Source organism: Rissa tridactyla, chromosome 2 (genome assembly GCF_028500815.1).
Source record: "Rissa tridactyla isolate bRisTri1 chromosome 2, bRisTri1.patW.cur.20221130, whole genome shotgun sequence".
Classification (NCBI taxonomy): Eukaryota; Metazoa; Chordata; class Aves; order Charadriiformes; family Laridae; genus Rissa; species Rissa tridactyla.
In genome coordinates, this window is record NC_071467.1 from 85,583,868 (window position 1) to 85,596,414 (window position 12,547).

The window sequence follows — 12,547 nt, forward strand, 5'->3', positions numbered from 1 at the left end:
AGCAAACAAGAAAAAACAGACTGAACTAATAAAAATGAAATAAAAAGCACTGAAATAAAGGACGTTTGATGAGAATTAGATGAAGGAAAACTTTTAATATGTAAGTACAGAAAATAGACAGAAGTCCCTGTAATACATTGCATATTTGGGTTCTGTGCTTCCCTGCCAGAGCTGGAACAGTCAATGGATGAAGATAAATTTATCGTCTGTTTTTTTTTTTTTTAATTCCTTAGAAAAGTAATTGGAAAATGTCTAAACTTTGGTGAAAATTTTATCTTAGAAGAGGGTCTGAGAACTCAGCAGAACTGTAATAGTTTTACTGGCTTCAAGTAAGTGGGTTTTTTTTAAGAACTGAAGTAGTTTTAAATAATTCTAAATAGTTTTAAATGAAACTATTTCAACAGTCTCTCTCCTGAAATCAATCTCTACATCTTCTTCCAGAAGGTCACTTCTCAACTTTTTCCCACAATAGAAAATAAAATAAAATAATAATAATAATAATAATAATAAACATCAACAGCAACAACAACAATAATAATAACAATAATAAAATTAAAAATAAACAAAAATTGAAGCTTTCTAAAAACTATTTAATATGTGCAAGTTTCCATATTTATGTGTAATATCCTTCTAAATTGCATTAACCTTACTACAGAGGAACATTGCGCCCAACTCTGCCCTTGTTTATACAGGTTTTTGTTTTGGAATGATTTTTAATGAGTTTTCTTGGAACAATCTCTAGTATGGAGGAGATGGATCAATCATCACTGAAGCTATTAATCATTTCACCATTAGCTTTCAGCTAACAATTTAAAAACAATTAGGCAGTTCTCACTTTCCACAGTTTAATCACTTCTATATCACTCAGAACTTAGATAAAAATGTTTTAATGCAACTCCAACTGTATTCATGGGATTTCAAATATATTTTTTTCAAAATTTGGAAAATATATTTTGTTTGCTCAGTCATGCAACCCCCTAAAAATACTAAAAAATACTTCCTACCAATTGAAATTCATGAGATTTAACAAACATATAAGATGGACCATGAATACCTTTACCTGATGCACTTCTCAGACTTCCATTTACTGGTTGCTACCAGACGTTGGTCTTTTCCAGCTGAGATGTTCTTTCTTTAGTAAACAATTTCCTCTTTTTGTCTGTCTTTCTGCAGTAATGTATGTCTGCTTTTAGAACTTAGCAGAAATAAATTTAAAATAAAAAATGTAATATAGATCAAAAGATCACCTATTTCTTTTTGTTAATAAAAAAAAATTAGTAAACTATCTCACTTGTGAAAAGCAAATTTGAAGAGCAAAAAATTTTACTGACATTTATGATTTTTGTTCCATATTTAACCTTGGTCAAACTTGAACTGGATTTTAATTGTGTAACATTTCAAAAAGCTTTTTTAAAGAAAGATATTCGTACAATTCCATGTCTGTTTTCACCATTTCTGTTTCAGTTGGGAGCCACTGTCTATTCACTTATCTAATCTTGTATTTCATTTCTTTTTCGCTATTTTTGTACAAAAGAAAGATATTTTTGGAGCCAAAGATGCTTCATGACAAATTAGGTTAAAATACATTGGAATTTTATGAGAACAATCTTTAATTTTATTACAATGGAAAACATTGGAGCATATTTTGTTCTTGTTTTGTTCTTGCTCTGCAGAGTTGACACCAATAGAGCTATTCTTGTATACAAACATAATGAGAAACTTTACTTATTTTCTGCCTCATTTCTTCAAATCTTCGGTCTCCCTCCAGCCACCTGTATAGAGCTTCCACCACAGGCTGCAGATCTTCTTTCAAAGTAGCTACAGCCATCAGCCATGAGACACAATTGTTACCATTTTGGTTTCCTCCTTGAAGTAGGTAACTTGGTAAGGTGCCTTTCTGTTTCATTTCAACTCTGACTCTTGGCTTATGATGCCATAAATGAAATTCAAAATTCTGGGTAGGTTTTGAAATAATAGGAACCATTTTACAAGCTAGTAAAAATGGAAGTAGGAACACAGCTAAGTGCAGAAAAAGCTACATTTTCAGTGAGCCTCAAAACACCCTCTAGCTCAGCTAATTTAGTTGTTTTAACTTATTTGCCATCTCTTTATCAAAACCAGGAATAAAGTTCTAATGCTTTAGAGCACAGTATAATGAAGCAAGTACTTTAAATGGATACCTTTGCAAGAGACTTATTCAAAACGTAACAAAATATTTTCCTCTGGAAGTATAACTTATAGGTGTAAGTTATCCCTTAAGGGGAAAAGGAGACAATACTTTTATAAAGTTTTTAAGAGTACTTGAAAGAAACAAATGAGCTCTTTCAAATTATCAATTCTTAATGGATTCTAATCTCATCATTCCTTGTATTATAGATTTATGTTCCTTGCTTTATCTATTATATCCCAATGAAGTTGCCTAAAGCTGTTCATAAATTAATTGCCTAGTTCTGAACTGAGGAGATAATTGTTAAATTGTCAATAAGCTGCTTATTCCGTAGCCTCCAGTGGAACACTTGCACACTGCAGTGACCACACTTCAAATTATTAAATTATAACATGAATTTGCAAAGTAGCCAGCAATACTTTTGAACTTTAGAACTCAGTCCTCTTTATGAAGTCCTGCAAGCCTTGATCCACTTAGGAATTTGAACTGAGCATGCATAGTTTGATGCTAAACTAAAAAAAGGAACTAACATTTCAGGAATAATATATTTTAATTAGTAATACTAATCATATTTCCCAATCGTCAAAACTACTTCACTCAAATGAGAATTTTTCATATTATTTTAATTGTTCATAGGGAGAAACACTGAAAAACAAGCAGAGGAAACAAAGGAAAAGGAAATCCCGAGCGTATAACTTTTGCTACAAAAGTTAAGTATTATTTTAGACAACAGAGAGATTACATAGAAACATATCTTATGTCTTATTTTTAAGTATATTTATATAGTATAAATCCTAATTGTTATTAAAAAAAAAACAAGTTGACATGCACTATACTGATTTTAAAGTTTAAAGATTCAGTCTGCTTCCACTGGTAGTTCAGTAAATGTGATATCCAAAAAATGGATAAAATAACGCCAAGTGGACATTAAACTGAAGAGGAAGAATGCCTTAACACTTCAGTCCTCCCAGCTCCCTTGATGTGGGGAACATTGTCCTCTTCCCTGTAAAGATCTCTGGATGTCTCACCTTAACGCTTCCCTCTTCTTCTTAAGAAAGACTGAAATTGGTCTTAAGATATAGCAAGAAATTGAAAGGATGAGCAGAATGTCAGAGAAAAGGCAGAAGGTATTAGTAAGTTATCTTGCATAACAATTTTGACTGTTTATTAATGAAGCTTTTCTGTATTAACTAGATTATTGGATACCTAAAAATAATTCTTAGCTCTCTATATATGGTGAATTCACTTTTTCTCACAGCAAGACATTGAGAGTAGCACACTATTATGGTAATTCTCTGCTTAGACCCTTAAATTTACCTTTGTCCCTAAAGTTTTGTCAGAGAAGTTATGCAAGCAGCAGTGACAAAGTGGTAGGTGACTTGTGGACATGCAGAAGTTATTTACAATCTTTATAATTTCTGTACCCTGTGATGTCCACATAGCATTTCATTCCTTGCTGCATCCTGTTCTACCTTCTAGATGACTCTTTCTTAACTGATTATATATACTAAGCAAACTTCCACAGGTCTTGTTAGCTACCCAGTATTTTTCTGCATAATTTGGGTAAAAAAATAGAAAAATAATGTATTAAGTTCATAGGGCACATACCCCCCACTTCCCCAAATTAGTACACCCCAGAATTAAAATTTAAAGTATTCCCCCAAAATTAAAGAAATCTGAAATGTGCAGGATATGATTAAAAAAAAAAAAAAAGGAAGTATAAAGATCATAATAGGTTGCACAACACAAGAATAAACTACCTAGACACAGTACTGGAGAAAATAATTGAAGAATAGAAGTATAATAATTTTGAGCAGTCTCAATATGGTGGATTTTTTTATCAATCATCTTTAAAAAGTGGGGGGGGGGGGAGGAGATATGTCAACACGAATATTATTCTTAAAAAGTATGAAATAATCCTTCTTCTCCACTCAGCCTCATTTCAGAGTCTGTGTCCAGGTTTGAACATCACAGTACCAACATGTAAATAATCAGAAATTAAGCTAGTGACAAAATGTTTAGGAAAAAAGAGTGATTTTTTGAAGAAAAAAACAACAATACCTATTTGCCTAGTCTACAGGAAGAAAAATTGATGAAGAATGTGGTAAGAACATAGTTTTCAGAAACTTTTGAAAATCAGAAATTATTCTCAATGCACAACACAGATGGTCCAAGCAATTGACTTAAATCACAACAATGATGACTCAGGTTAAGCATTAAGAAAAAATTCCTAAATATTTGCGGGGTAGTCAGCAGATGAAATGAGATGTGACTGAAGGTATGGAAGAACAGTTGGACTGAATTGCTTTCAGAAATGGACTGCCTGCAGCTGATGTGACCAGAGCATTTCTCAAGATCTTTTCAAACTCTCTCCTACAGAACTCTATCCCATAATTTTCCATGTCATTATTTCACCTCATTACGTCTTTCTATGTCTGGTGCCACTCTTACCAGTGGCCACCCTATTCTCCTATATATGAAGAATATGTACTATTCATTCCAGCTCAACCCCATACTTTTCCATTTATCTGATTTCATCTCAAAAGCAGCTGTAGATTTACTGTTGTGGATTGAAAGCAACTTCAATTCTCCTGCTTGCCAGACAGGCTAGCATGCGTTTCCACATTAAATGACACAGTCCTAGCCACACAGTTCCCTCCCATTTAGATAAGGCCTGTGCCAGTCCTCTGAGTCTTCCTCCGTAAGATTTTGGAGTTGCGTTTATCCCATCAATTGTCTGCTACATTATCCCAGATAGAGAATGAATCAAGCTCTTTCCTTCTCAACCCTGAATTCATCCCATGTACTCCTTCCTAAATGATTATCCCCTTTGTGTTTAGCCCATGGCCACACAGCTTTCTAAAACATCCATGTTCGATTATTAGCAGATTTTTTCTGTTATAAAGAAGGTAGTTCTCTACTTCATCTATTAAAAAAATAAAAAATAAACCAAACCAAAAAAAACCCCAAACCACAAACCAGTTAAAGCTTTTGATTATACTTTCTTTTTCCTTTATTTCTTTCTTGGTTTATTTAATTAAAAAAGAAAACAAACAAACAAAACCAACCAAAAACCACCTCTCACAATTTTAAAAATAAATCTGTTCTGATGCCGAACATTCATGATGGGGGAAGGGGGAAGGGAGTGGTGGTGAAGAAGAGGACAGTGACGGGTTCGGATAGGAAGCGTCAAAAAAAAAAGATCCAGAACGGAAAAGTTCCAGTATGGAACAGGAGGAAAATAGTGATTTACCAAAGAAAGTAAATCTATTTGCATCTGTATAATATTGTAATTTAGACACAAGAGCATATGCTAAAGATATTTTGTTAACATCCCATTTTCATTTTTGTTATTAATTACATTACATCTTTGACAGATCATGATTTTTCTGTAAATGAAAAGATCGGAAAATTCTGTCTGGATGTTGCCAAGAGCCAAAAGTGCGAGATCATTGAATATCTAGACCTGGGGACTTCATATTCTTTCTCCCTGTACTGAAGGGTTTTCCTGAACAGGGTGAATTGTAATGAAGAATGCTGAATGGTTACAAAAAAGACATTCTTTTCCTTCAGGGCAGGTGGAATTTTAAATCTCCTAGTCTTTGCTATCCAATGCTTTCACCTGCCAGCAAACTCTAAGCCTTATTAGAGAAACAGAATAAGCACAGAAGCGTGCCAAATATCTAAAAACTCACCATAATCTCATCAGGAGTTTATATCTTCAGCTCAGGCTGAAATCTTACAGCCTCAGAGAGCAGAGGCAGTTCACTAAAGCATAAAGAATTGGGGCATTGAGAGACCGTGCCTGCTTAGAAAACTGTGTAATTTAATAAAGTGTTCATTGATGTCTACACAGTGGCTCCTCAAACTTGTGGTCGTGCCTGTGCCTGCAGCATGGATAGTCCCATTCCTGCTAATTAGATGACAGCAGAAGAATTACATTCTTTCTTAGCAGACAGGAAGAAATGGAAGTAACCATTTCTCATGGAACCTCACGGTTGATGTGTAGCAGAGGAATGTATTTTAAGAAAGTTTGTTAAAGCATATGATTGCATTTCTCTCATTTATTAGAATAAAAGTGTAAGTATTGAAAAATGCACTTTATTATTCACAAATCCCATAAATGTTATATTTGGCGTTAAAAAATAAATCTTGAATTACAAGAAGGTATATTTGCAATGCATTTGAAATTCATGAATATAAATATTTCTTAAAATGCTTGGATTTTCACCTTGTGTTCAATTCCTTTATAATTATTTTAGCATATTAAATAGTCCTGCTATGGCTTTTTGTATTGTTCTCAGTTTATACAGCAAAATAAAAGTCCCTTTATGGGGTGACTGCAGTTTATTGGGCCAGGGTGAGCTGAAATTATGAAAAAAAAAAAAAAAAGTGGTAATATAATTTATTATACTGGTTTGCTATGGTTGGATAAAAGGATTATAATTTCTTCACCATTAGTGAGTCAGAATTACAAAGCTGTTTTAAATGTTAAACCATGACAAGAAACCTCTTAAGAATATACCAAATATATGTATAGTGTCTAGTAATCTGTAGCCTTTTTTGCCTAACATTATACAATCAATAGCGCACTGCAACAAGATGAAGTGCTGTACATCAAGTATTCAGTTTAGACAGCATAATATTTGATATTGCCTGTGCAATGTGGAACTGTCAGTTGTATGATGTATGCATGATGATAAGAGGTAATTAGATCACATCCTGCTTTTTCCCAAATGGTCCCTCCTTTAAAACAGTACACAGCAGGCTGCAACCGACATCTTTTCAAAATTAATTTTACACCAGGATTAACTATAAACACTTGCAATTCACATAATAAAAATTCTTTCCTGCATAGCTCAGTAAAGAAAAGGATATGTCTTGGCTACTTTTGAAAAGAGATATCTGCTCTTAATTAGCACATCACCCTTACAGTAAGGCGTCACATATGGGCATGATAAGCTGCGGGTAGACATGGGTCAATTAGAAATTTTGGAGGTAAGGAAATTTTCTCTTAAGAATGCTTCTGTGTACTGTAAAACTCCACCATCACTGTAATTATACTGACATTCAGAGCGCTCTTCACACTTCATAAGCATCCTTTATACATATACTGGCACTGCTGTATAAGAACATAGAGGTAAGACATTCAACAGATAAATGAAATTATGCATATTCTGGCCCTGGGCTCCACACTTGCATCAAGACTGTTCTGAATGCCTCCTGCAATATCTGTATAGTTCTATGCTTTATACAATCTCTGTTACTGTCTCAGTCTTCAAGGTAAGAGAGATTAGGCCAACGCAATAGATTCTATTGGACTAGCAAGCTTAGCTGGAAAAGTCAGATAAACTTGTGGATTCCGGAAATAGTATCTGAGCAAATCTGACGATATTTAAGAACATGTTTGTATAGTACATTTTTTGACATGTCTTTCATGTTTGCTGGTTATACAGGGATGCATATGTTGATTTGCTGTTTTTTTGATGTAGTGTAGTTTAGTGGTTATTTAATGTGTTTTGGTTTTTTTATATTGACCATCTGAGAAAATGGTAATAATACAGGACTATTACAGAGATAGTCTGAAGACAGTTGCTGAATTTGTGGTGAAAGCCTATAAAGAAGTGCCTGCTTTTTCCATCCAGATGTCATCTATGTGAACACTGCTTGACAAAACAAATACTTAAAAATCATTATTTCAGGAAAAAAAAAACCTATGTGCTGAAGACCACTTGTAATACCCACATCAATATCGTGAAGAGGAACTCTGCCCACTCCTCTGAAGAAACAGATCACTGAATTCTACGTGTGGTTTTTCCCCATCACGTAACACATTCCACACACTGTGCTGTATGTTTTTCTGATAGATACATGGGTAGAAATCAGCAACCACTTTGCACCGGAATGAACTTGCACAGGTAATTGGTGAAGAACTACACCCAGCTGCCACGGGAGACATGTTTTTTTCAAAACAGTCATTCCATCTCTGATCTTTCACTCCCAATTTCCAAGGGAAACCAACAAAACACCTTTCAAAGATAAACCTGGAACAGAACTTCAAAAATCAGCTGGAAGCCAAAACCAATGGAGTCAAATGAGTTTCTGGTTTTATTGAACTTTATAATCTTTCTCCCTTCCTTTCTAACCTCTGTATGTCTGCAGGTTATAAACTACCTAACTCTCTCTTTCCTTTGAGAGCTAAAAATCTCTTTTTTTTCTCTTCAGCACCCTTCTCATACCAATCTATTTAATTGGTGGCAAATATTTATATATATATATATTTCTTTATAGAGTTCATGTAGTTGATAGCTATCTAATTAAAATTAGAGAAATTGTCCTCAATTTTTGTTTAGTCTTTAAGTCCAGTTTTTCTACGTCAGATCTAAAAAGAGCCTCTATGCCTGAAAGAATGTAATTTTTTTTTTTTTCAAATACAGCCAGACAGGCTAGTAAAATATTTTAACATTATTAAAAAAGCTATATCTAATCTGTAAGTTCTTGGATCGGTACAGTTACAGCAACACTAGTACTCTTTATGGCATTCATTACAGCTTCACCCAAGATACAGAGAAGGAATATACATTTTTCTATTACTTTACAGAACACAATAATAAAATATCATTCTATTATTCTATTCTGTTATTCTAGATGATATAGATAAGAAACTCGGGCAAAACCAAAGTGATCACCTGAGATTACAGAGCAAGTATGTGACAGGCAAGGAGACAACTGCATCTTTTGAAGTCTCAAGGTACAATACTGAGTGGTGTTTCATTTATCCTCTTCTGATAGGCTTCTCTTCTGCATCCTGTACTTACGTACCCTGTTTCAAGCCTGTTTGATGAGGTCATTAAGTTTATGAATAATAATGGACTAATTGACATTAGTCAAGTGAAGTCATTCAGTTGGCCAGTGGGGGTGTGTGGGGTATGGTAGGCAAGAAAAAAATAGTAAGCTCCAACCTATCAGATAAAGCTGTGCTCTGGACAGCTATAAATACACTGAAATTATTATAGCTGTATAACTCAAATAATAGAGCATTGACATAACTGAGTGTGGACTGATGAGCAACTAGAAAATGGAATAACAAGCAGAATCTTCTTAGTCTGTAGGAAGGCTAACAATGTTTTACAGAAGTTATCTATACTATTATGCAATGTGCAGATCAAGAAGTGTCCATATGTCAATTTCAAATATGAGTAAAATTAATTTAAAACTTGGTGCTGGCTGTCATTAAAGTTTGTGAGACAACATATAAGAAGATGAAGTGGGTAACCTCTTAAAATGTAAATGGCAAGGACTGATAAATAATAGGAGAATGAATCATACAATGTATAAGGAACTGTTAAAGATATATACAGGAGAGACATTGTTCTCCAGAAAGAAGTTGCTGAAAACTGAAATCACTGAAATAATAAATGCTTCCTATGTACAGGTGACCCAAATGAAGAAGTTTGTCTTACATCATGGCATTAAGCCCATTAGGTGCTATGTGTAGGTTAAACATTGTAAAATACAAACTTTATAGATTTTTAACACAAGAAAGAAGGATTTGTTTAACAGGTAGGGGGGTTTGGTGTTGTTTTTTTTTTCCCTGGCATATTTTCTCTCCAAAGTGTGCCTTCATTAACTCCAAAATCATTCACAAATTCAGTACAGATGGCAGCTAATCAGGCAGAGATGTTAACCAAGGCCATTCCTCTCCAGAAGACTGTTCTGATCACCATGTCTTAGGATCTCTCACAGCCCCTCTCGCTGAAATTATTCCAACACTGTAGACTTTTTCAGAGTTGATGAAACATAGAAAAAAAGGTAAGAGAGAATGACAGCTGCCCAGTAGTCATGCCATTCAAGAAGGCCTCAGAGGAAGAAAAATCAAAGCCAGGCAGAATATTATATTATAGTTGTTTCTAATTTGCATTCTGGCAATCTCTCACTGCTCTTGCCTTCTGCTTGCAACACCAATTAGTATCTCTAGGAAGCAGACAAAAAACCTGAATAAAACAGTGCTTTCATCAGTAATTTCCACAGTGCTAACATGTTTTGAAAAGGTATTTTGAGACTTGCAATACCTAATTTTTCATGTAACAATCACAAAAAGCTCCAATTACCCATGAATTTCATGCTAACCTCGTTCTATCTAGGGACTTGAAAACTGAAGTCCTCTAAACTTGTGGACATCTGAACAGGTTGGTCATAATCCTTCTGACAGAAGAGATTGTCCTCCTTCTTTTCCCCCTCCCCACTAATATCTCTCTGAAGAAATCATCCAACAGACTGTATTAAACTGTTTGACAGTACCTAACAGAATATAAACTGCATTTATATTCTTTTTGGGTTGGTTTCGGTTTTTGTTTGTTTGTTTGTTTGTTTTTTGTGACAGAATGGCATCGAGTACTATCTGCACAGTAAATTAACTTTATTTTATAACATTCTGTAGTAAAAAGAATGAGATTTCGGTATCATTTGCAGATAACTCAAGAGATTTCATATACAATTTCTTTACTAGAGACAATTCAGACATTAAAAGGAGTTTTCTTTCACTGTGGCCTTTTGGTATTTATAAAATCATGATTGGATGGTGAGAACTTACGTAAGTATTACTTCAGTGACAGAGGTCACCTTTATGTTCTTACAACAGTTTTTGGCCAACCAGAGTTCCAAGTTGCAACACTGGAATATAGTGAATTGGCAACTGGTCATACACATCAGCTGCAGTACCTATCAGTGTATTATTTAAAACTAGCATCTACGGGACAGTTTTCATCCTTTTCACTCAAAAGAAAGGAGAAATTCTCCTTTTGGAAAAAAAATAAGATTGAAGGAAAGTAATAAAATACTTGTATAAGCAAAGCAATGGTCTGTAATTATTTTTTTAAATCATCAGGAACTACAAATAACATAAAAAAGTCAACATGAAAAAAAGCAGGAGTAGTACAGATAGATTTTAAAATTAAAAAAAAATAGATTTTTTTGATAGATTTTAGTGTTACGCTGGTTTCTTTCTCGTCTGAATTCTGTGAGATAATCTTAATTTCATGAAAGTCTTTGGAGTCAGGATTACAAAACTGAAGCTCTTCAGACAGTAATGGCTTTATCACAAGTGCTATTTGAGAGGTGGTTGGATGGCTAACAAAGTTTTGAGTTATCCAGTTCTGGGTGCAGTTACTTCTTTGTTTTGTTTCTATGTATGTATGTGTGCAGGTATAAACTTTGCAGATATAGGGATACTTATTCGGCAAAGTATATAGTAGTGGGAATATTATATAAAGATAGAAAAATATCTGTTCTGAAGGGAAACTAAGAGAAAACAAAAAGTATTCAAGATTTTGTTTTCCTTTTTATTTTATATTTTATTATTAATTCTGTTCAATAGTCTGTCTCAAGTAAACCCACTTCTATTCTGTTTCTCTAAGTCCCCTCTGATTAACTGCGCTTCATTTGTTCTTCTGGTTCTTTTTTTAATTATTATTATTTTTTCTTCTTCTGTATCACTGTAGTCACAGATTCCTTTTACATGGCTGTTGGGCATTCATAAAATAGCAACTAATATTAACTATTCAACCAATAATGACCAGCCCTCCATGGCCTTTGTGTCACATCCAGTGAGATTACCTTTTACCTAACAGCTCTCTTTAGTCCAAACTGAAAATACAAAGTTGCAAGGACCTCTACTAGGTAGCGTCTTTGCTTGTCCACACCACATTCGAAGTGACAATGAGTCTTGCTATTTTGCTCAAATGATTCTCCAACTGCACATGCAACAGGCAAAAACCAAAATGCAACCACTTGTATATGTTGTAATATTTAGCTAGCAAGCAAACAACTAAAACAGGCTGCAAGATGACTTAAGGATACTGTATCACAATATCAAGGTAAATGTCACGGTTAAGTGAAAATGGATTCATGTGTTATAGGTTTATCCAATTCCTTCTTCTGTTAAACAACAAATAATTTTAATTAAAATTATGTATTTCCACAAATACAGTTAGCTAGAAAATCAATAATCTTCCTGACTGATTCAGGTGTAGGATTACATTTACCCCTGTAAAACTCTGCGGTTTATATCAATATACCTGATATACTGTGAATTCTGTGGTTTTACATAAGTAATTATTTTATGATGCATGCAGTATCAGTAAAATTTTCCAATTATCTCTCTTTTTTATTATTTTATTTTGAATCTAAATGAATAAATTACTATTATAATTGGAAACTAAATGTTTATAGTTCAATTATAACTGGAAGTCAATTAGGAGTCAAAACATACTTCTGTGTGAAAAATGCTGTTTATTTGTATTTAATGTGACTGAATAATAATTGTACAAGAGAAATACAAGACTTAGTTTATTGGGATTCTTTACATCTGTCAATTATTAT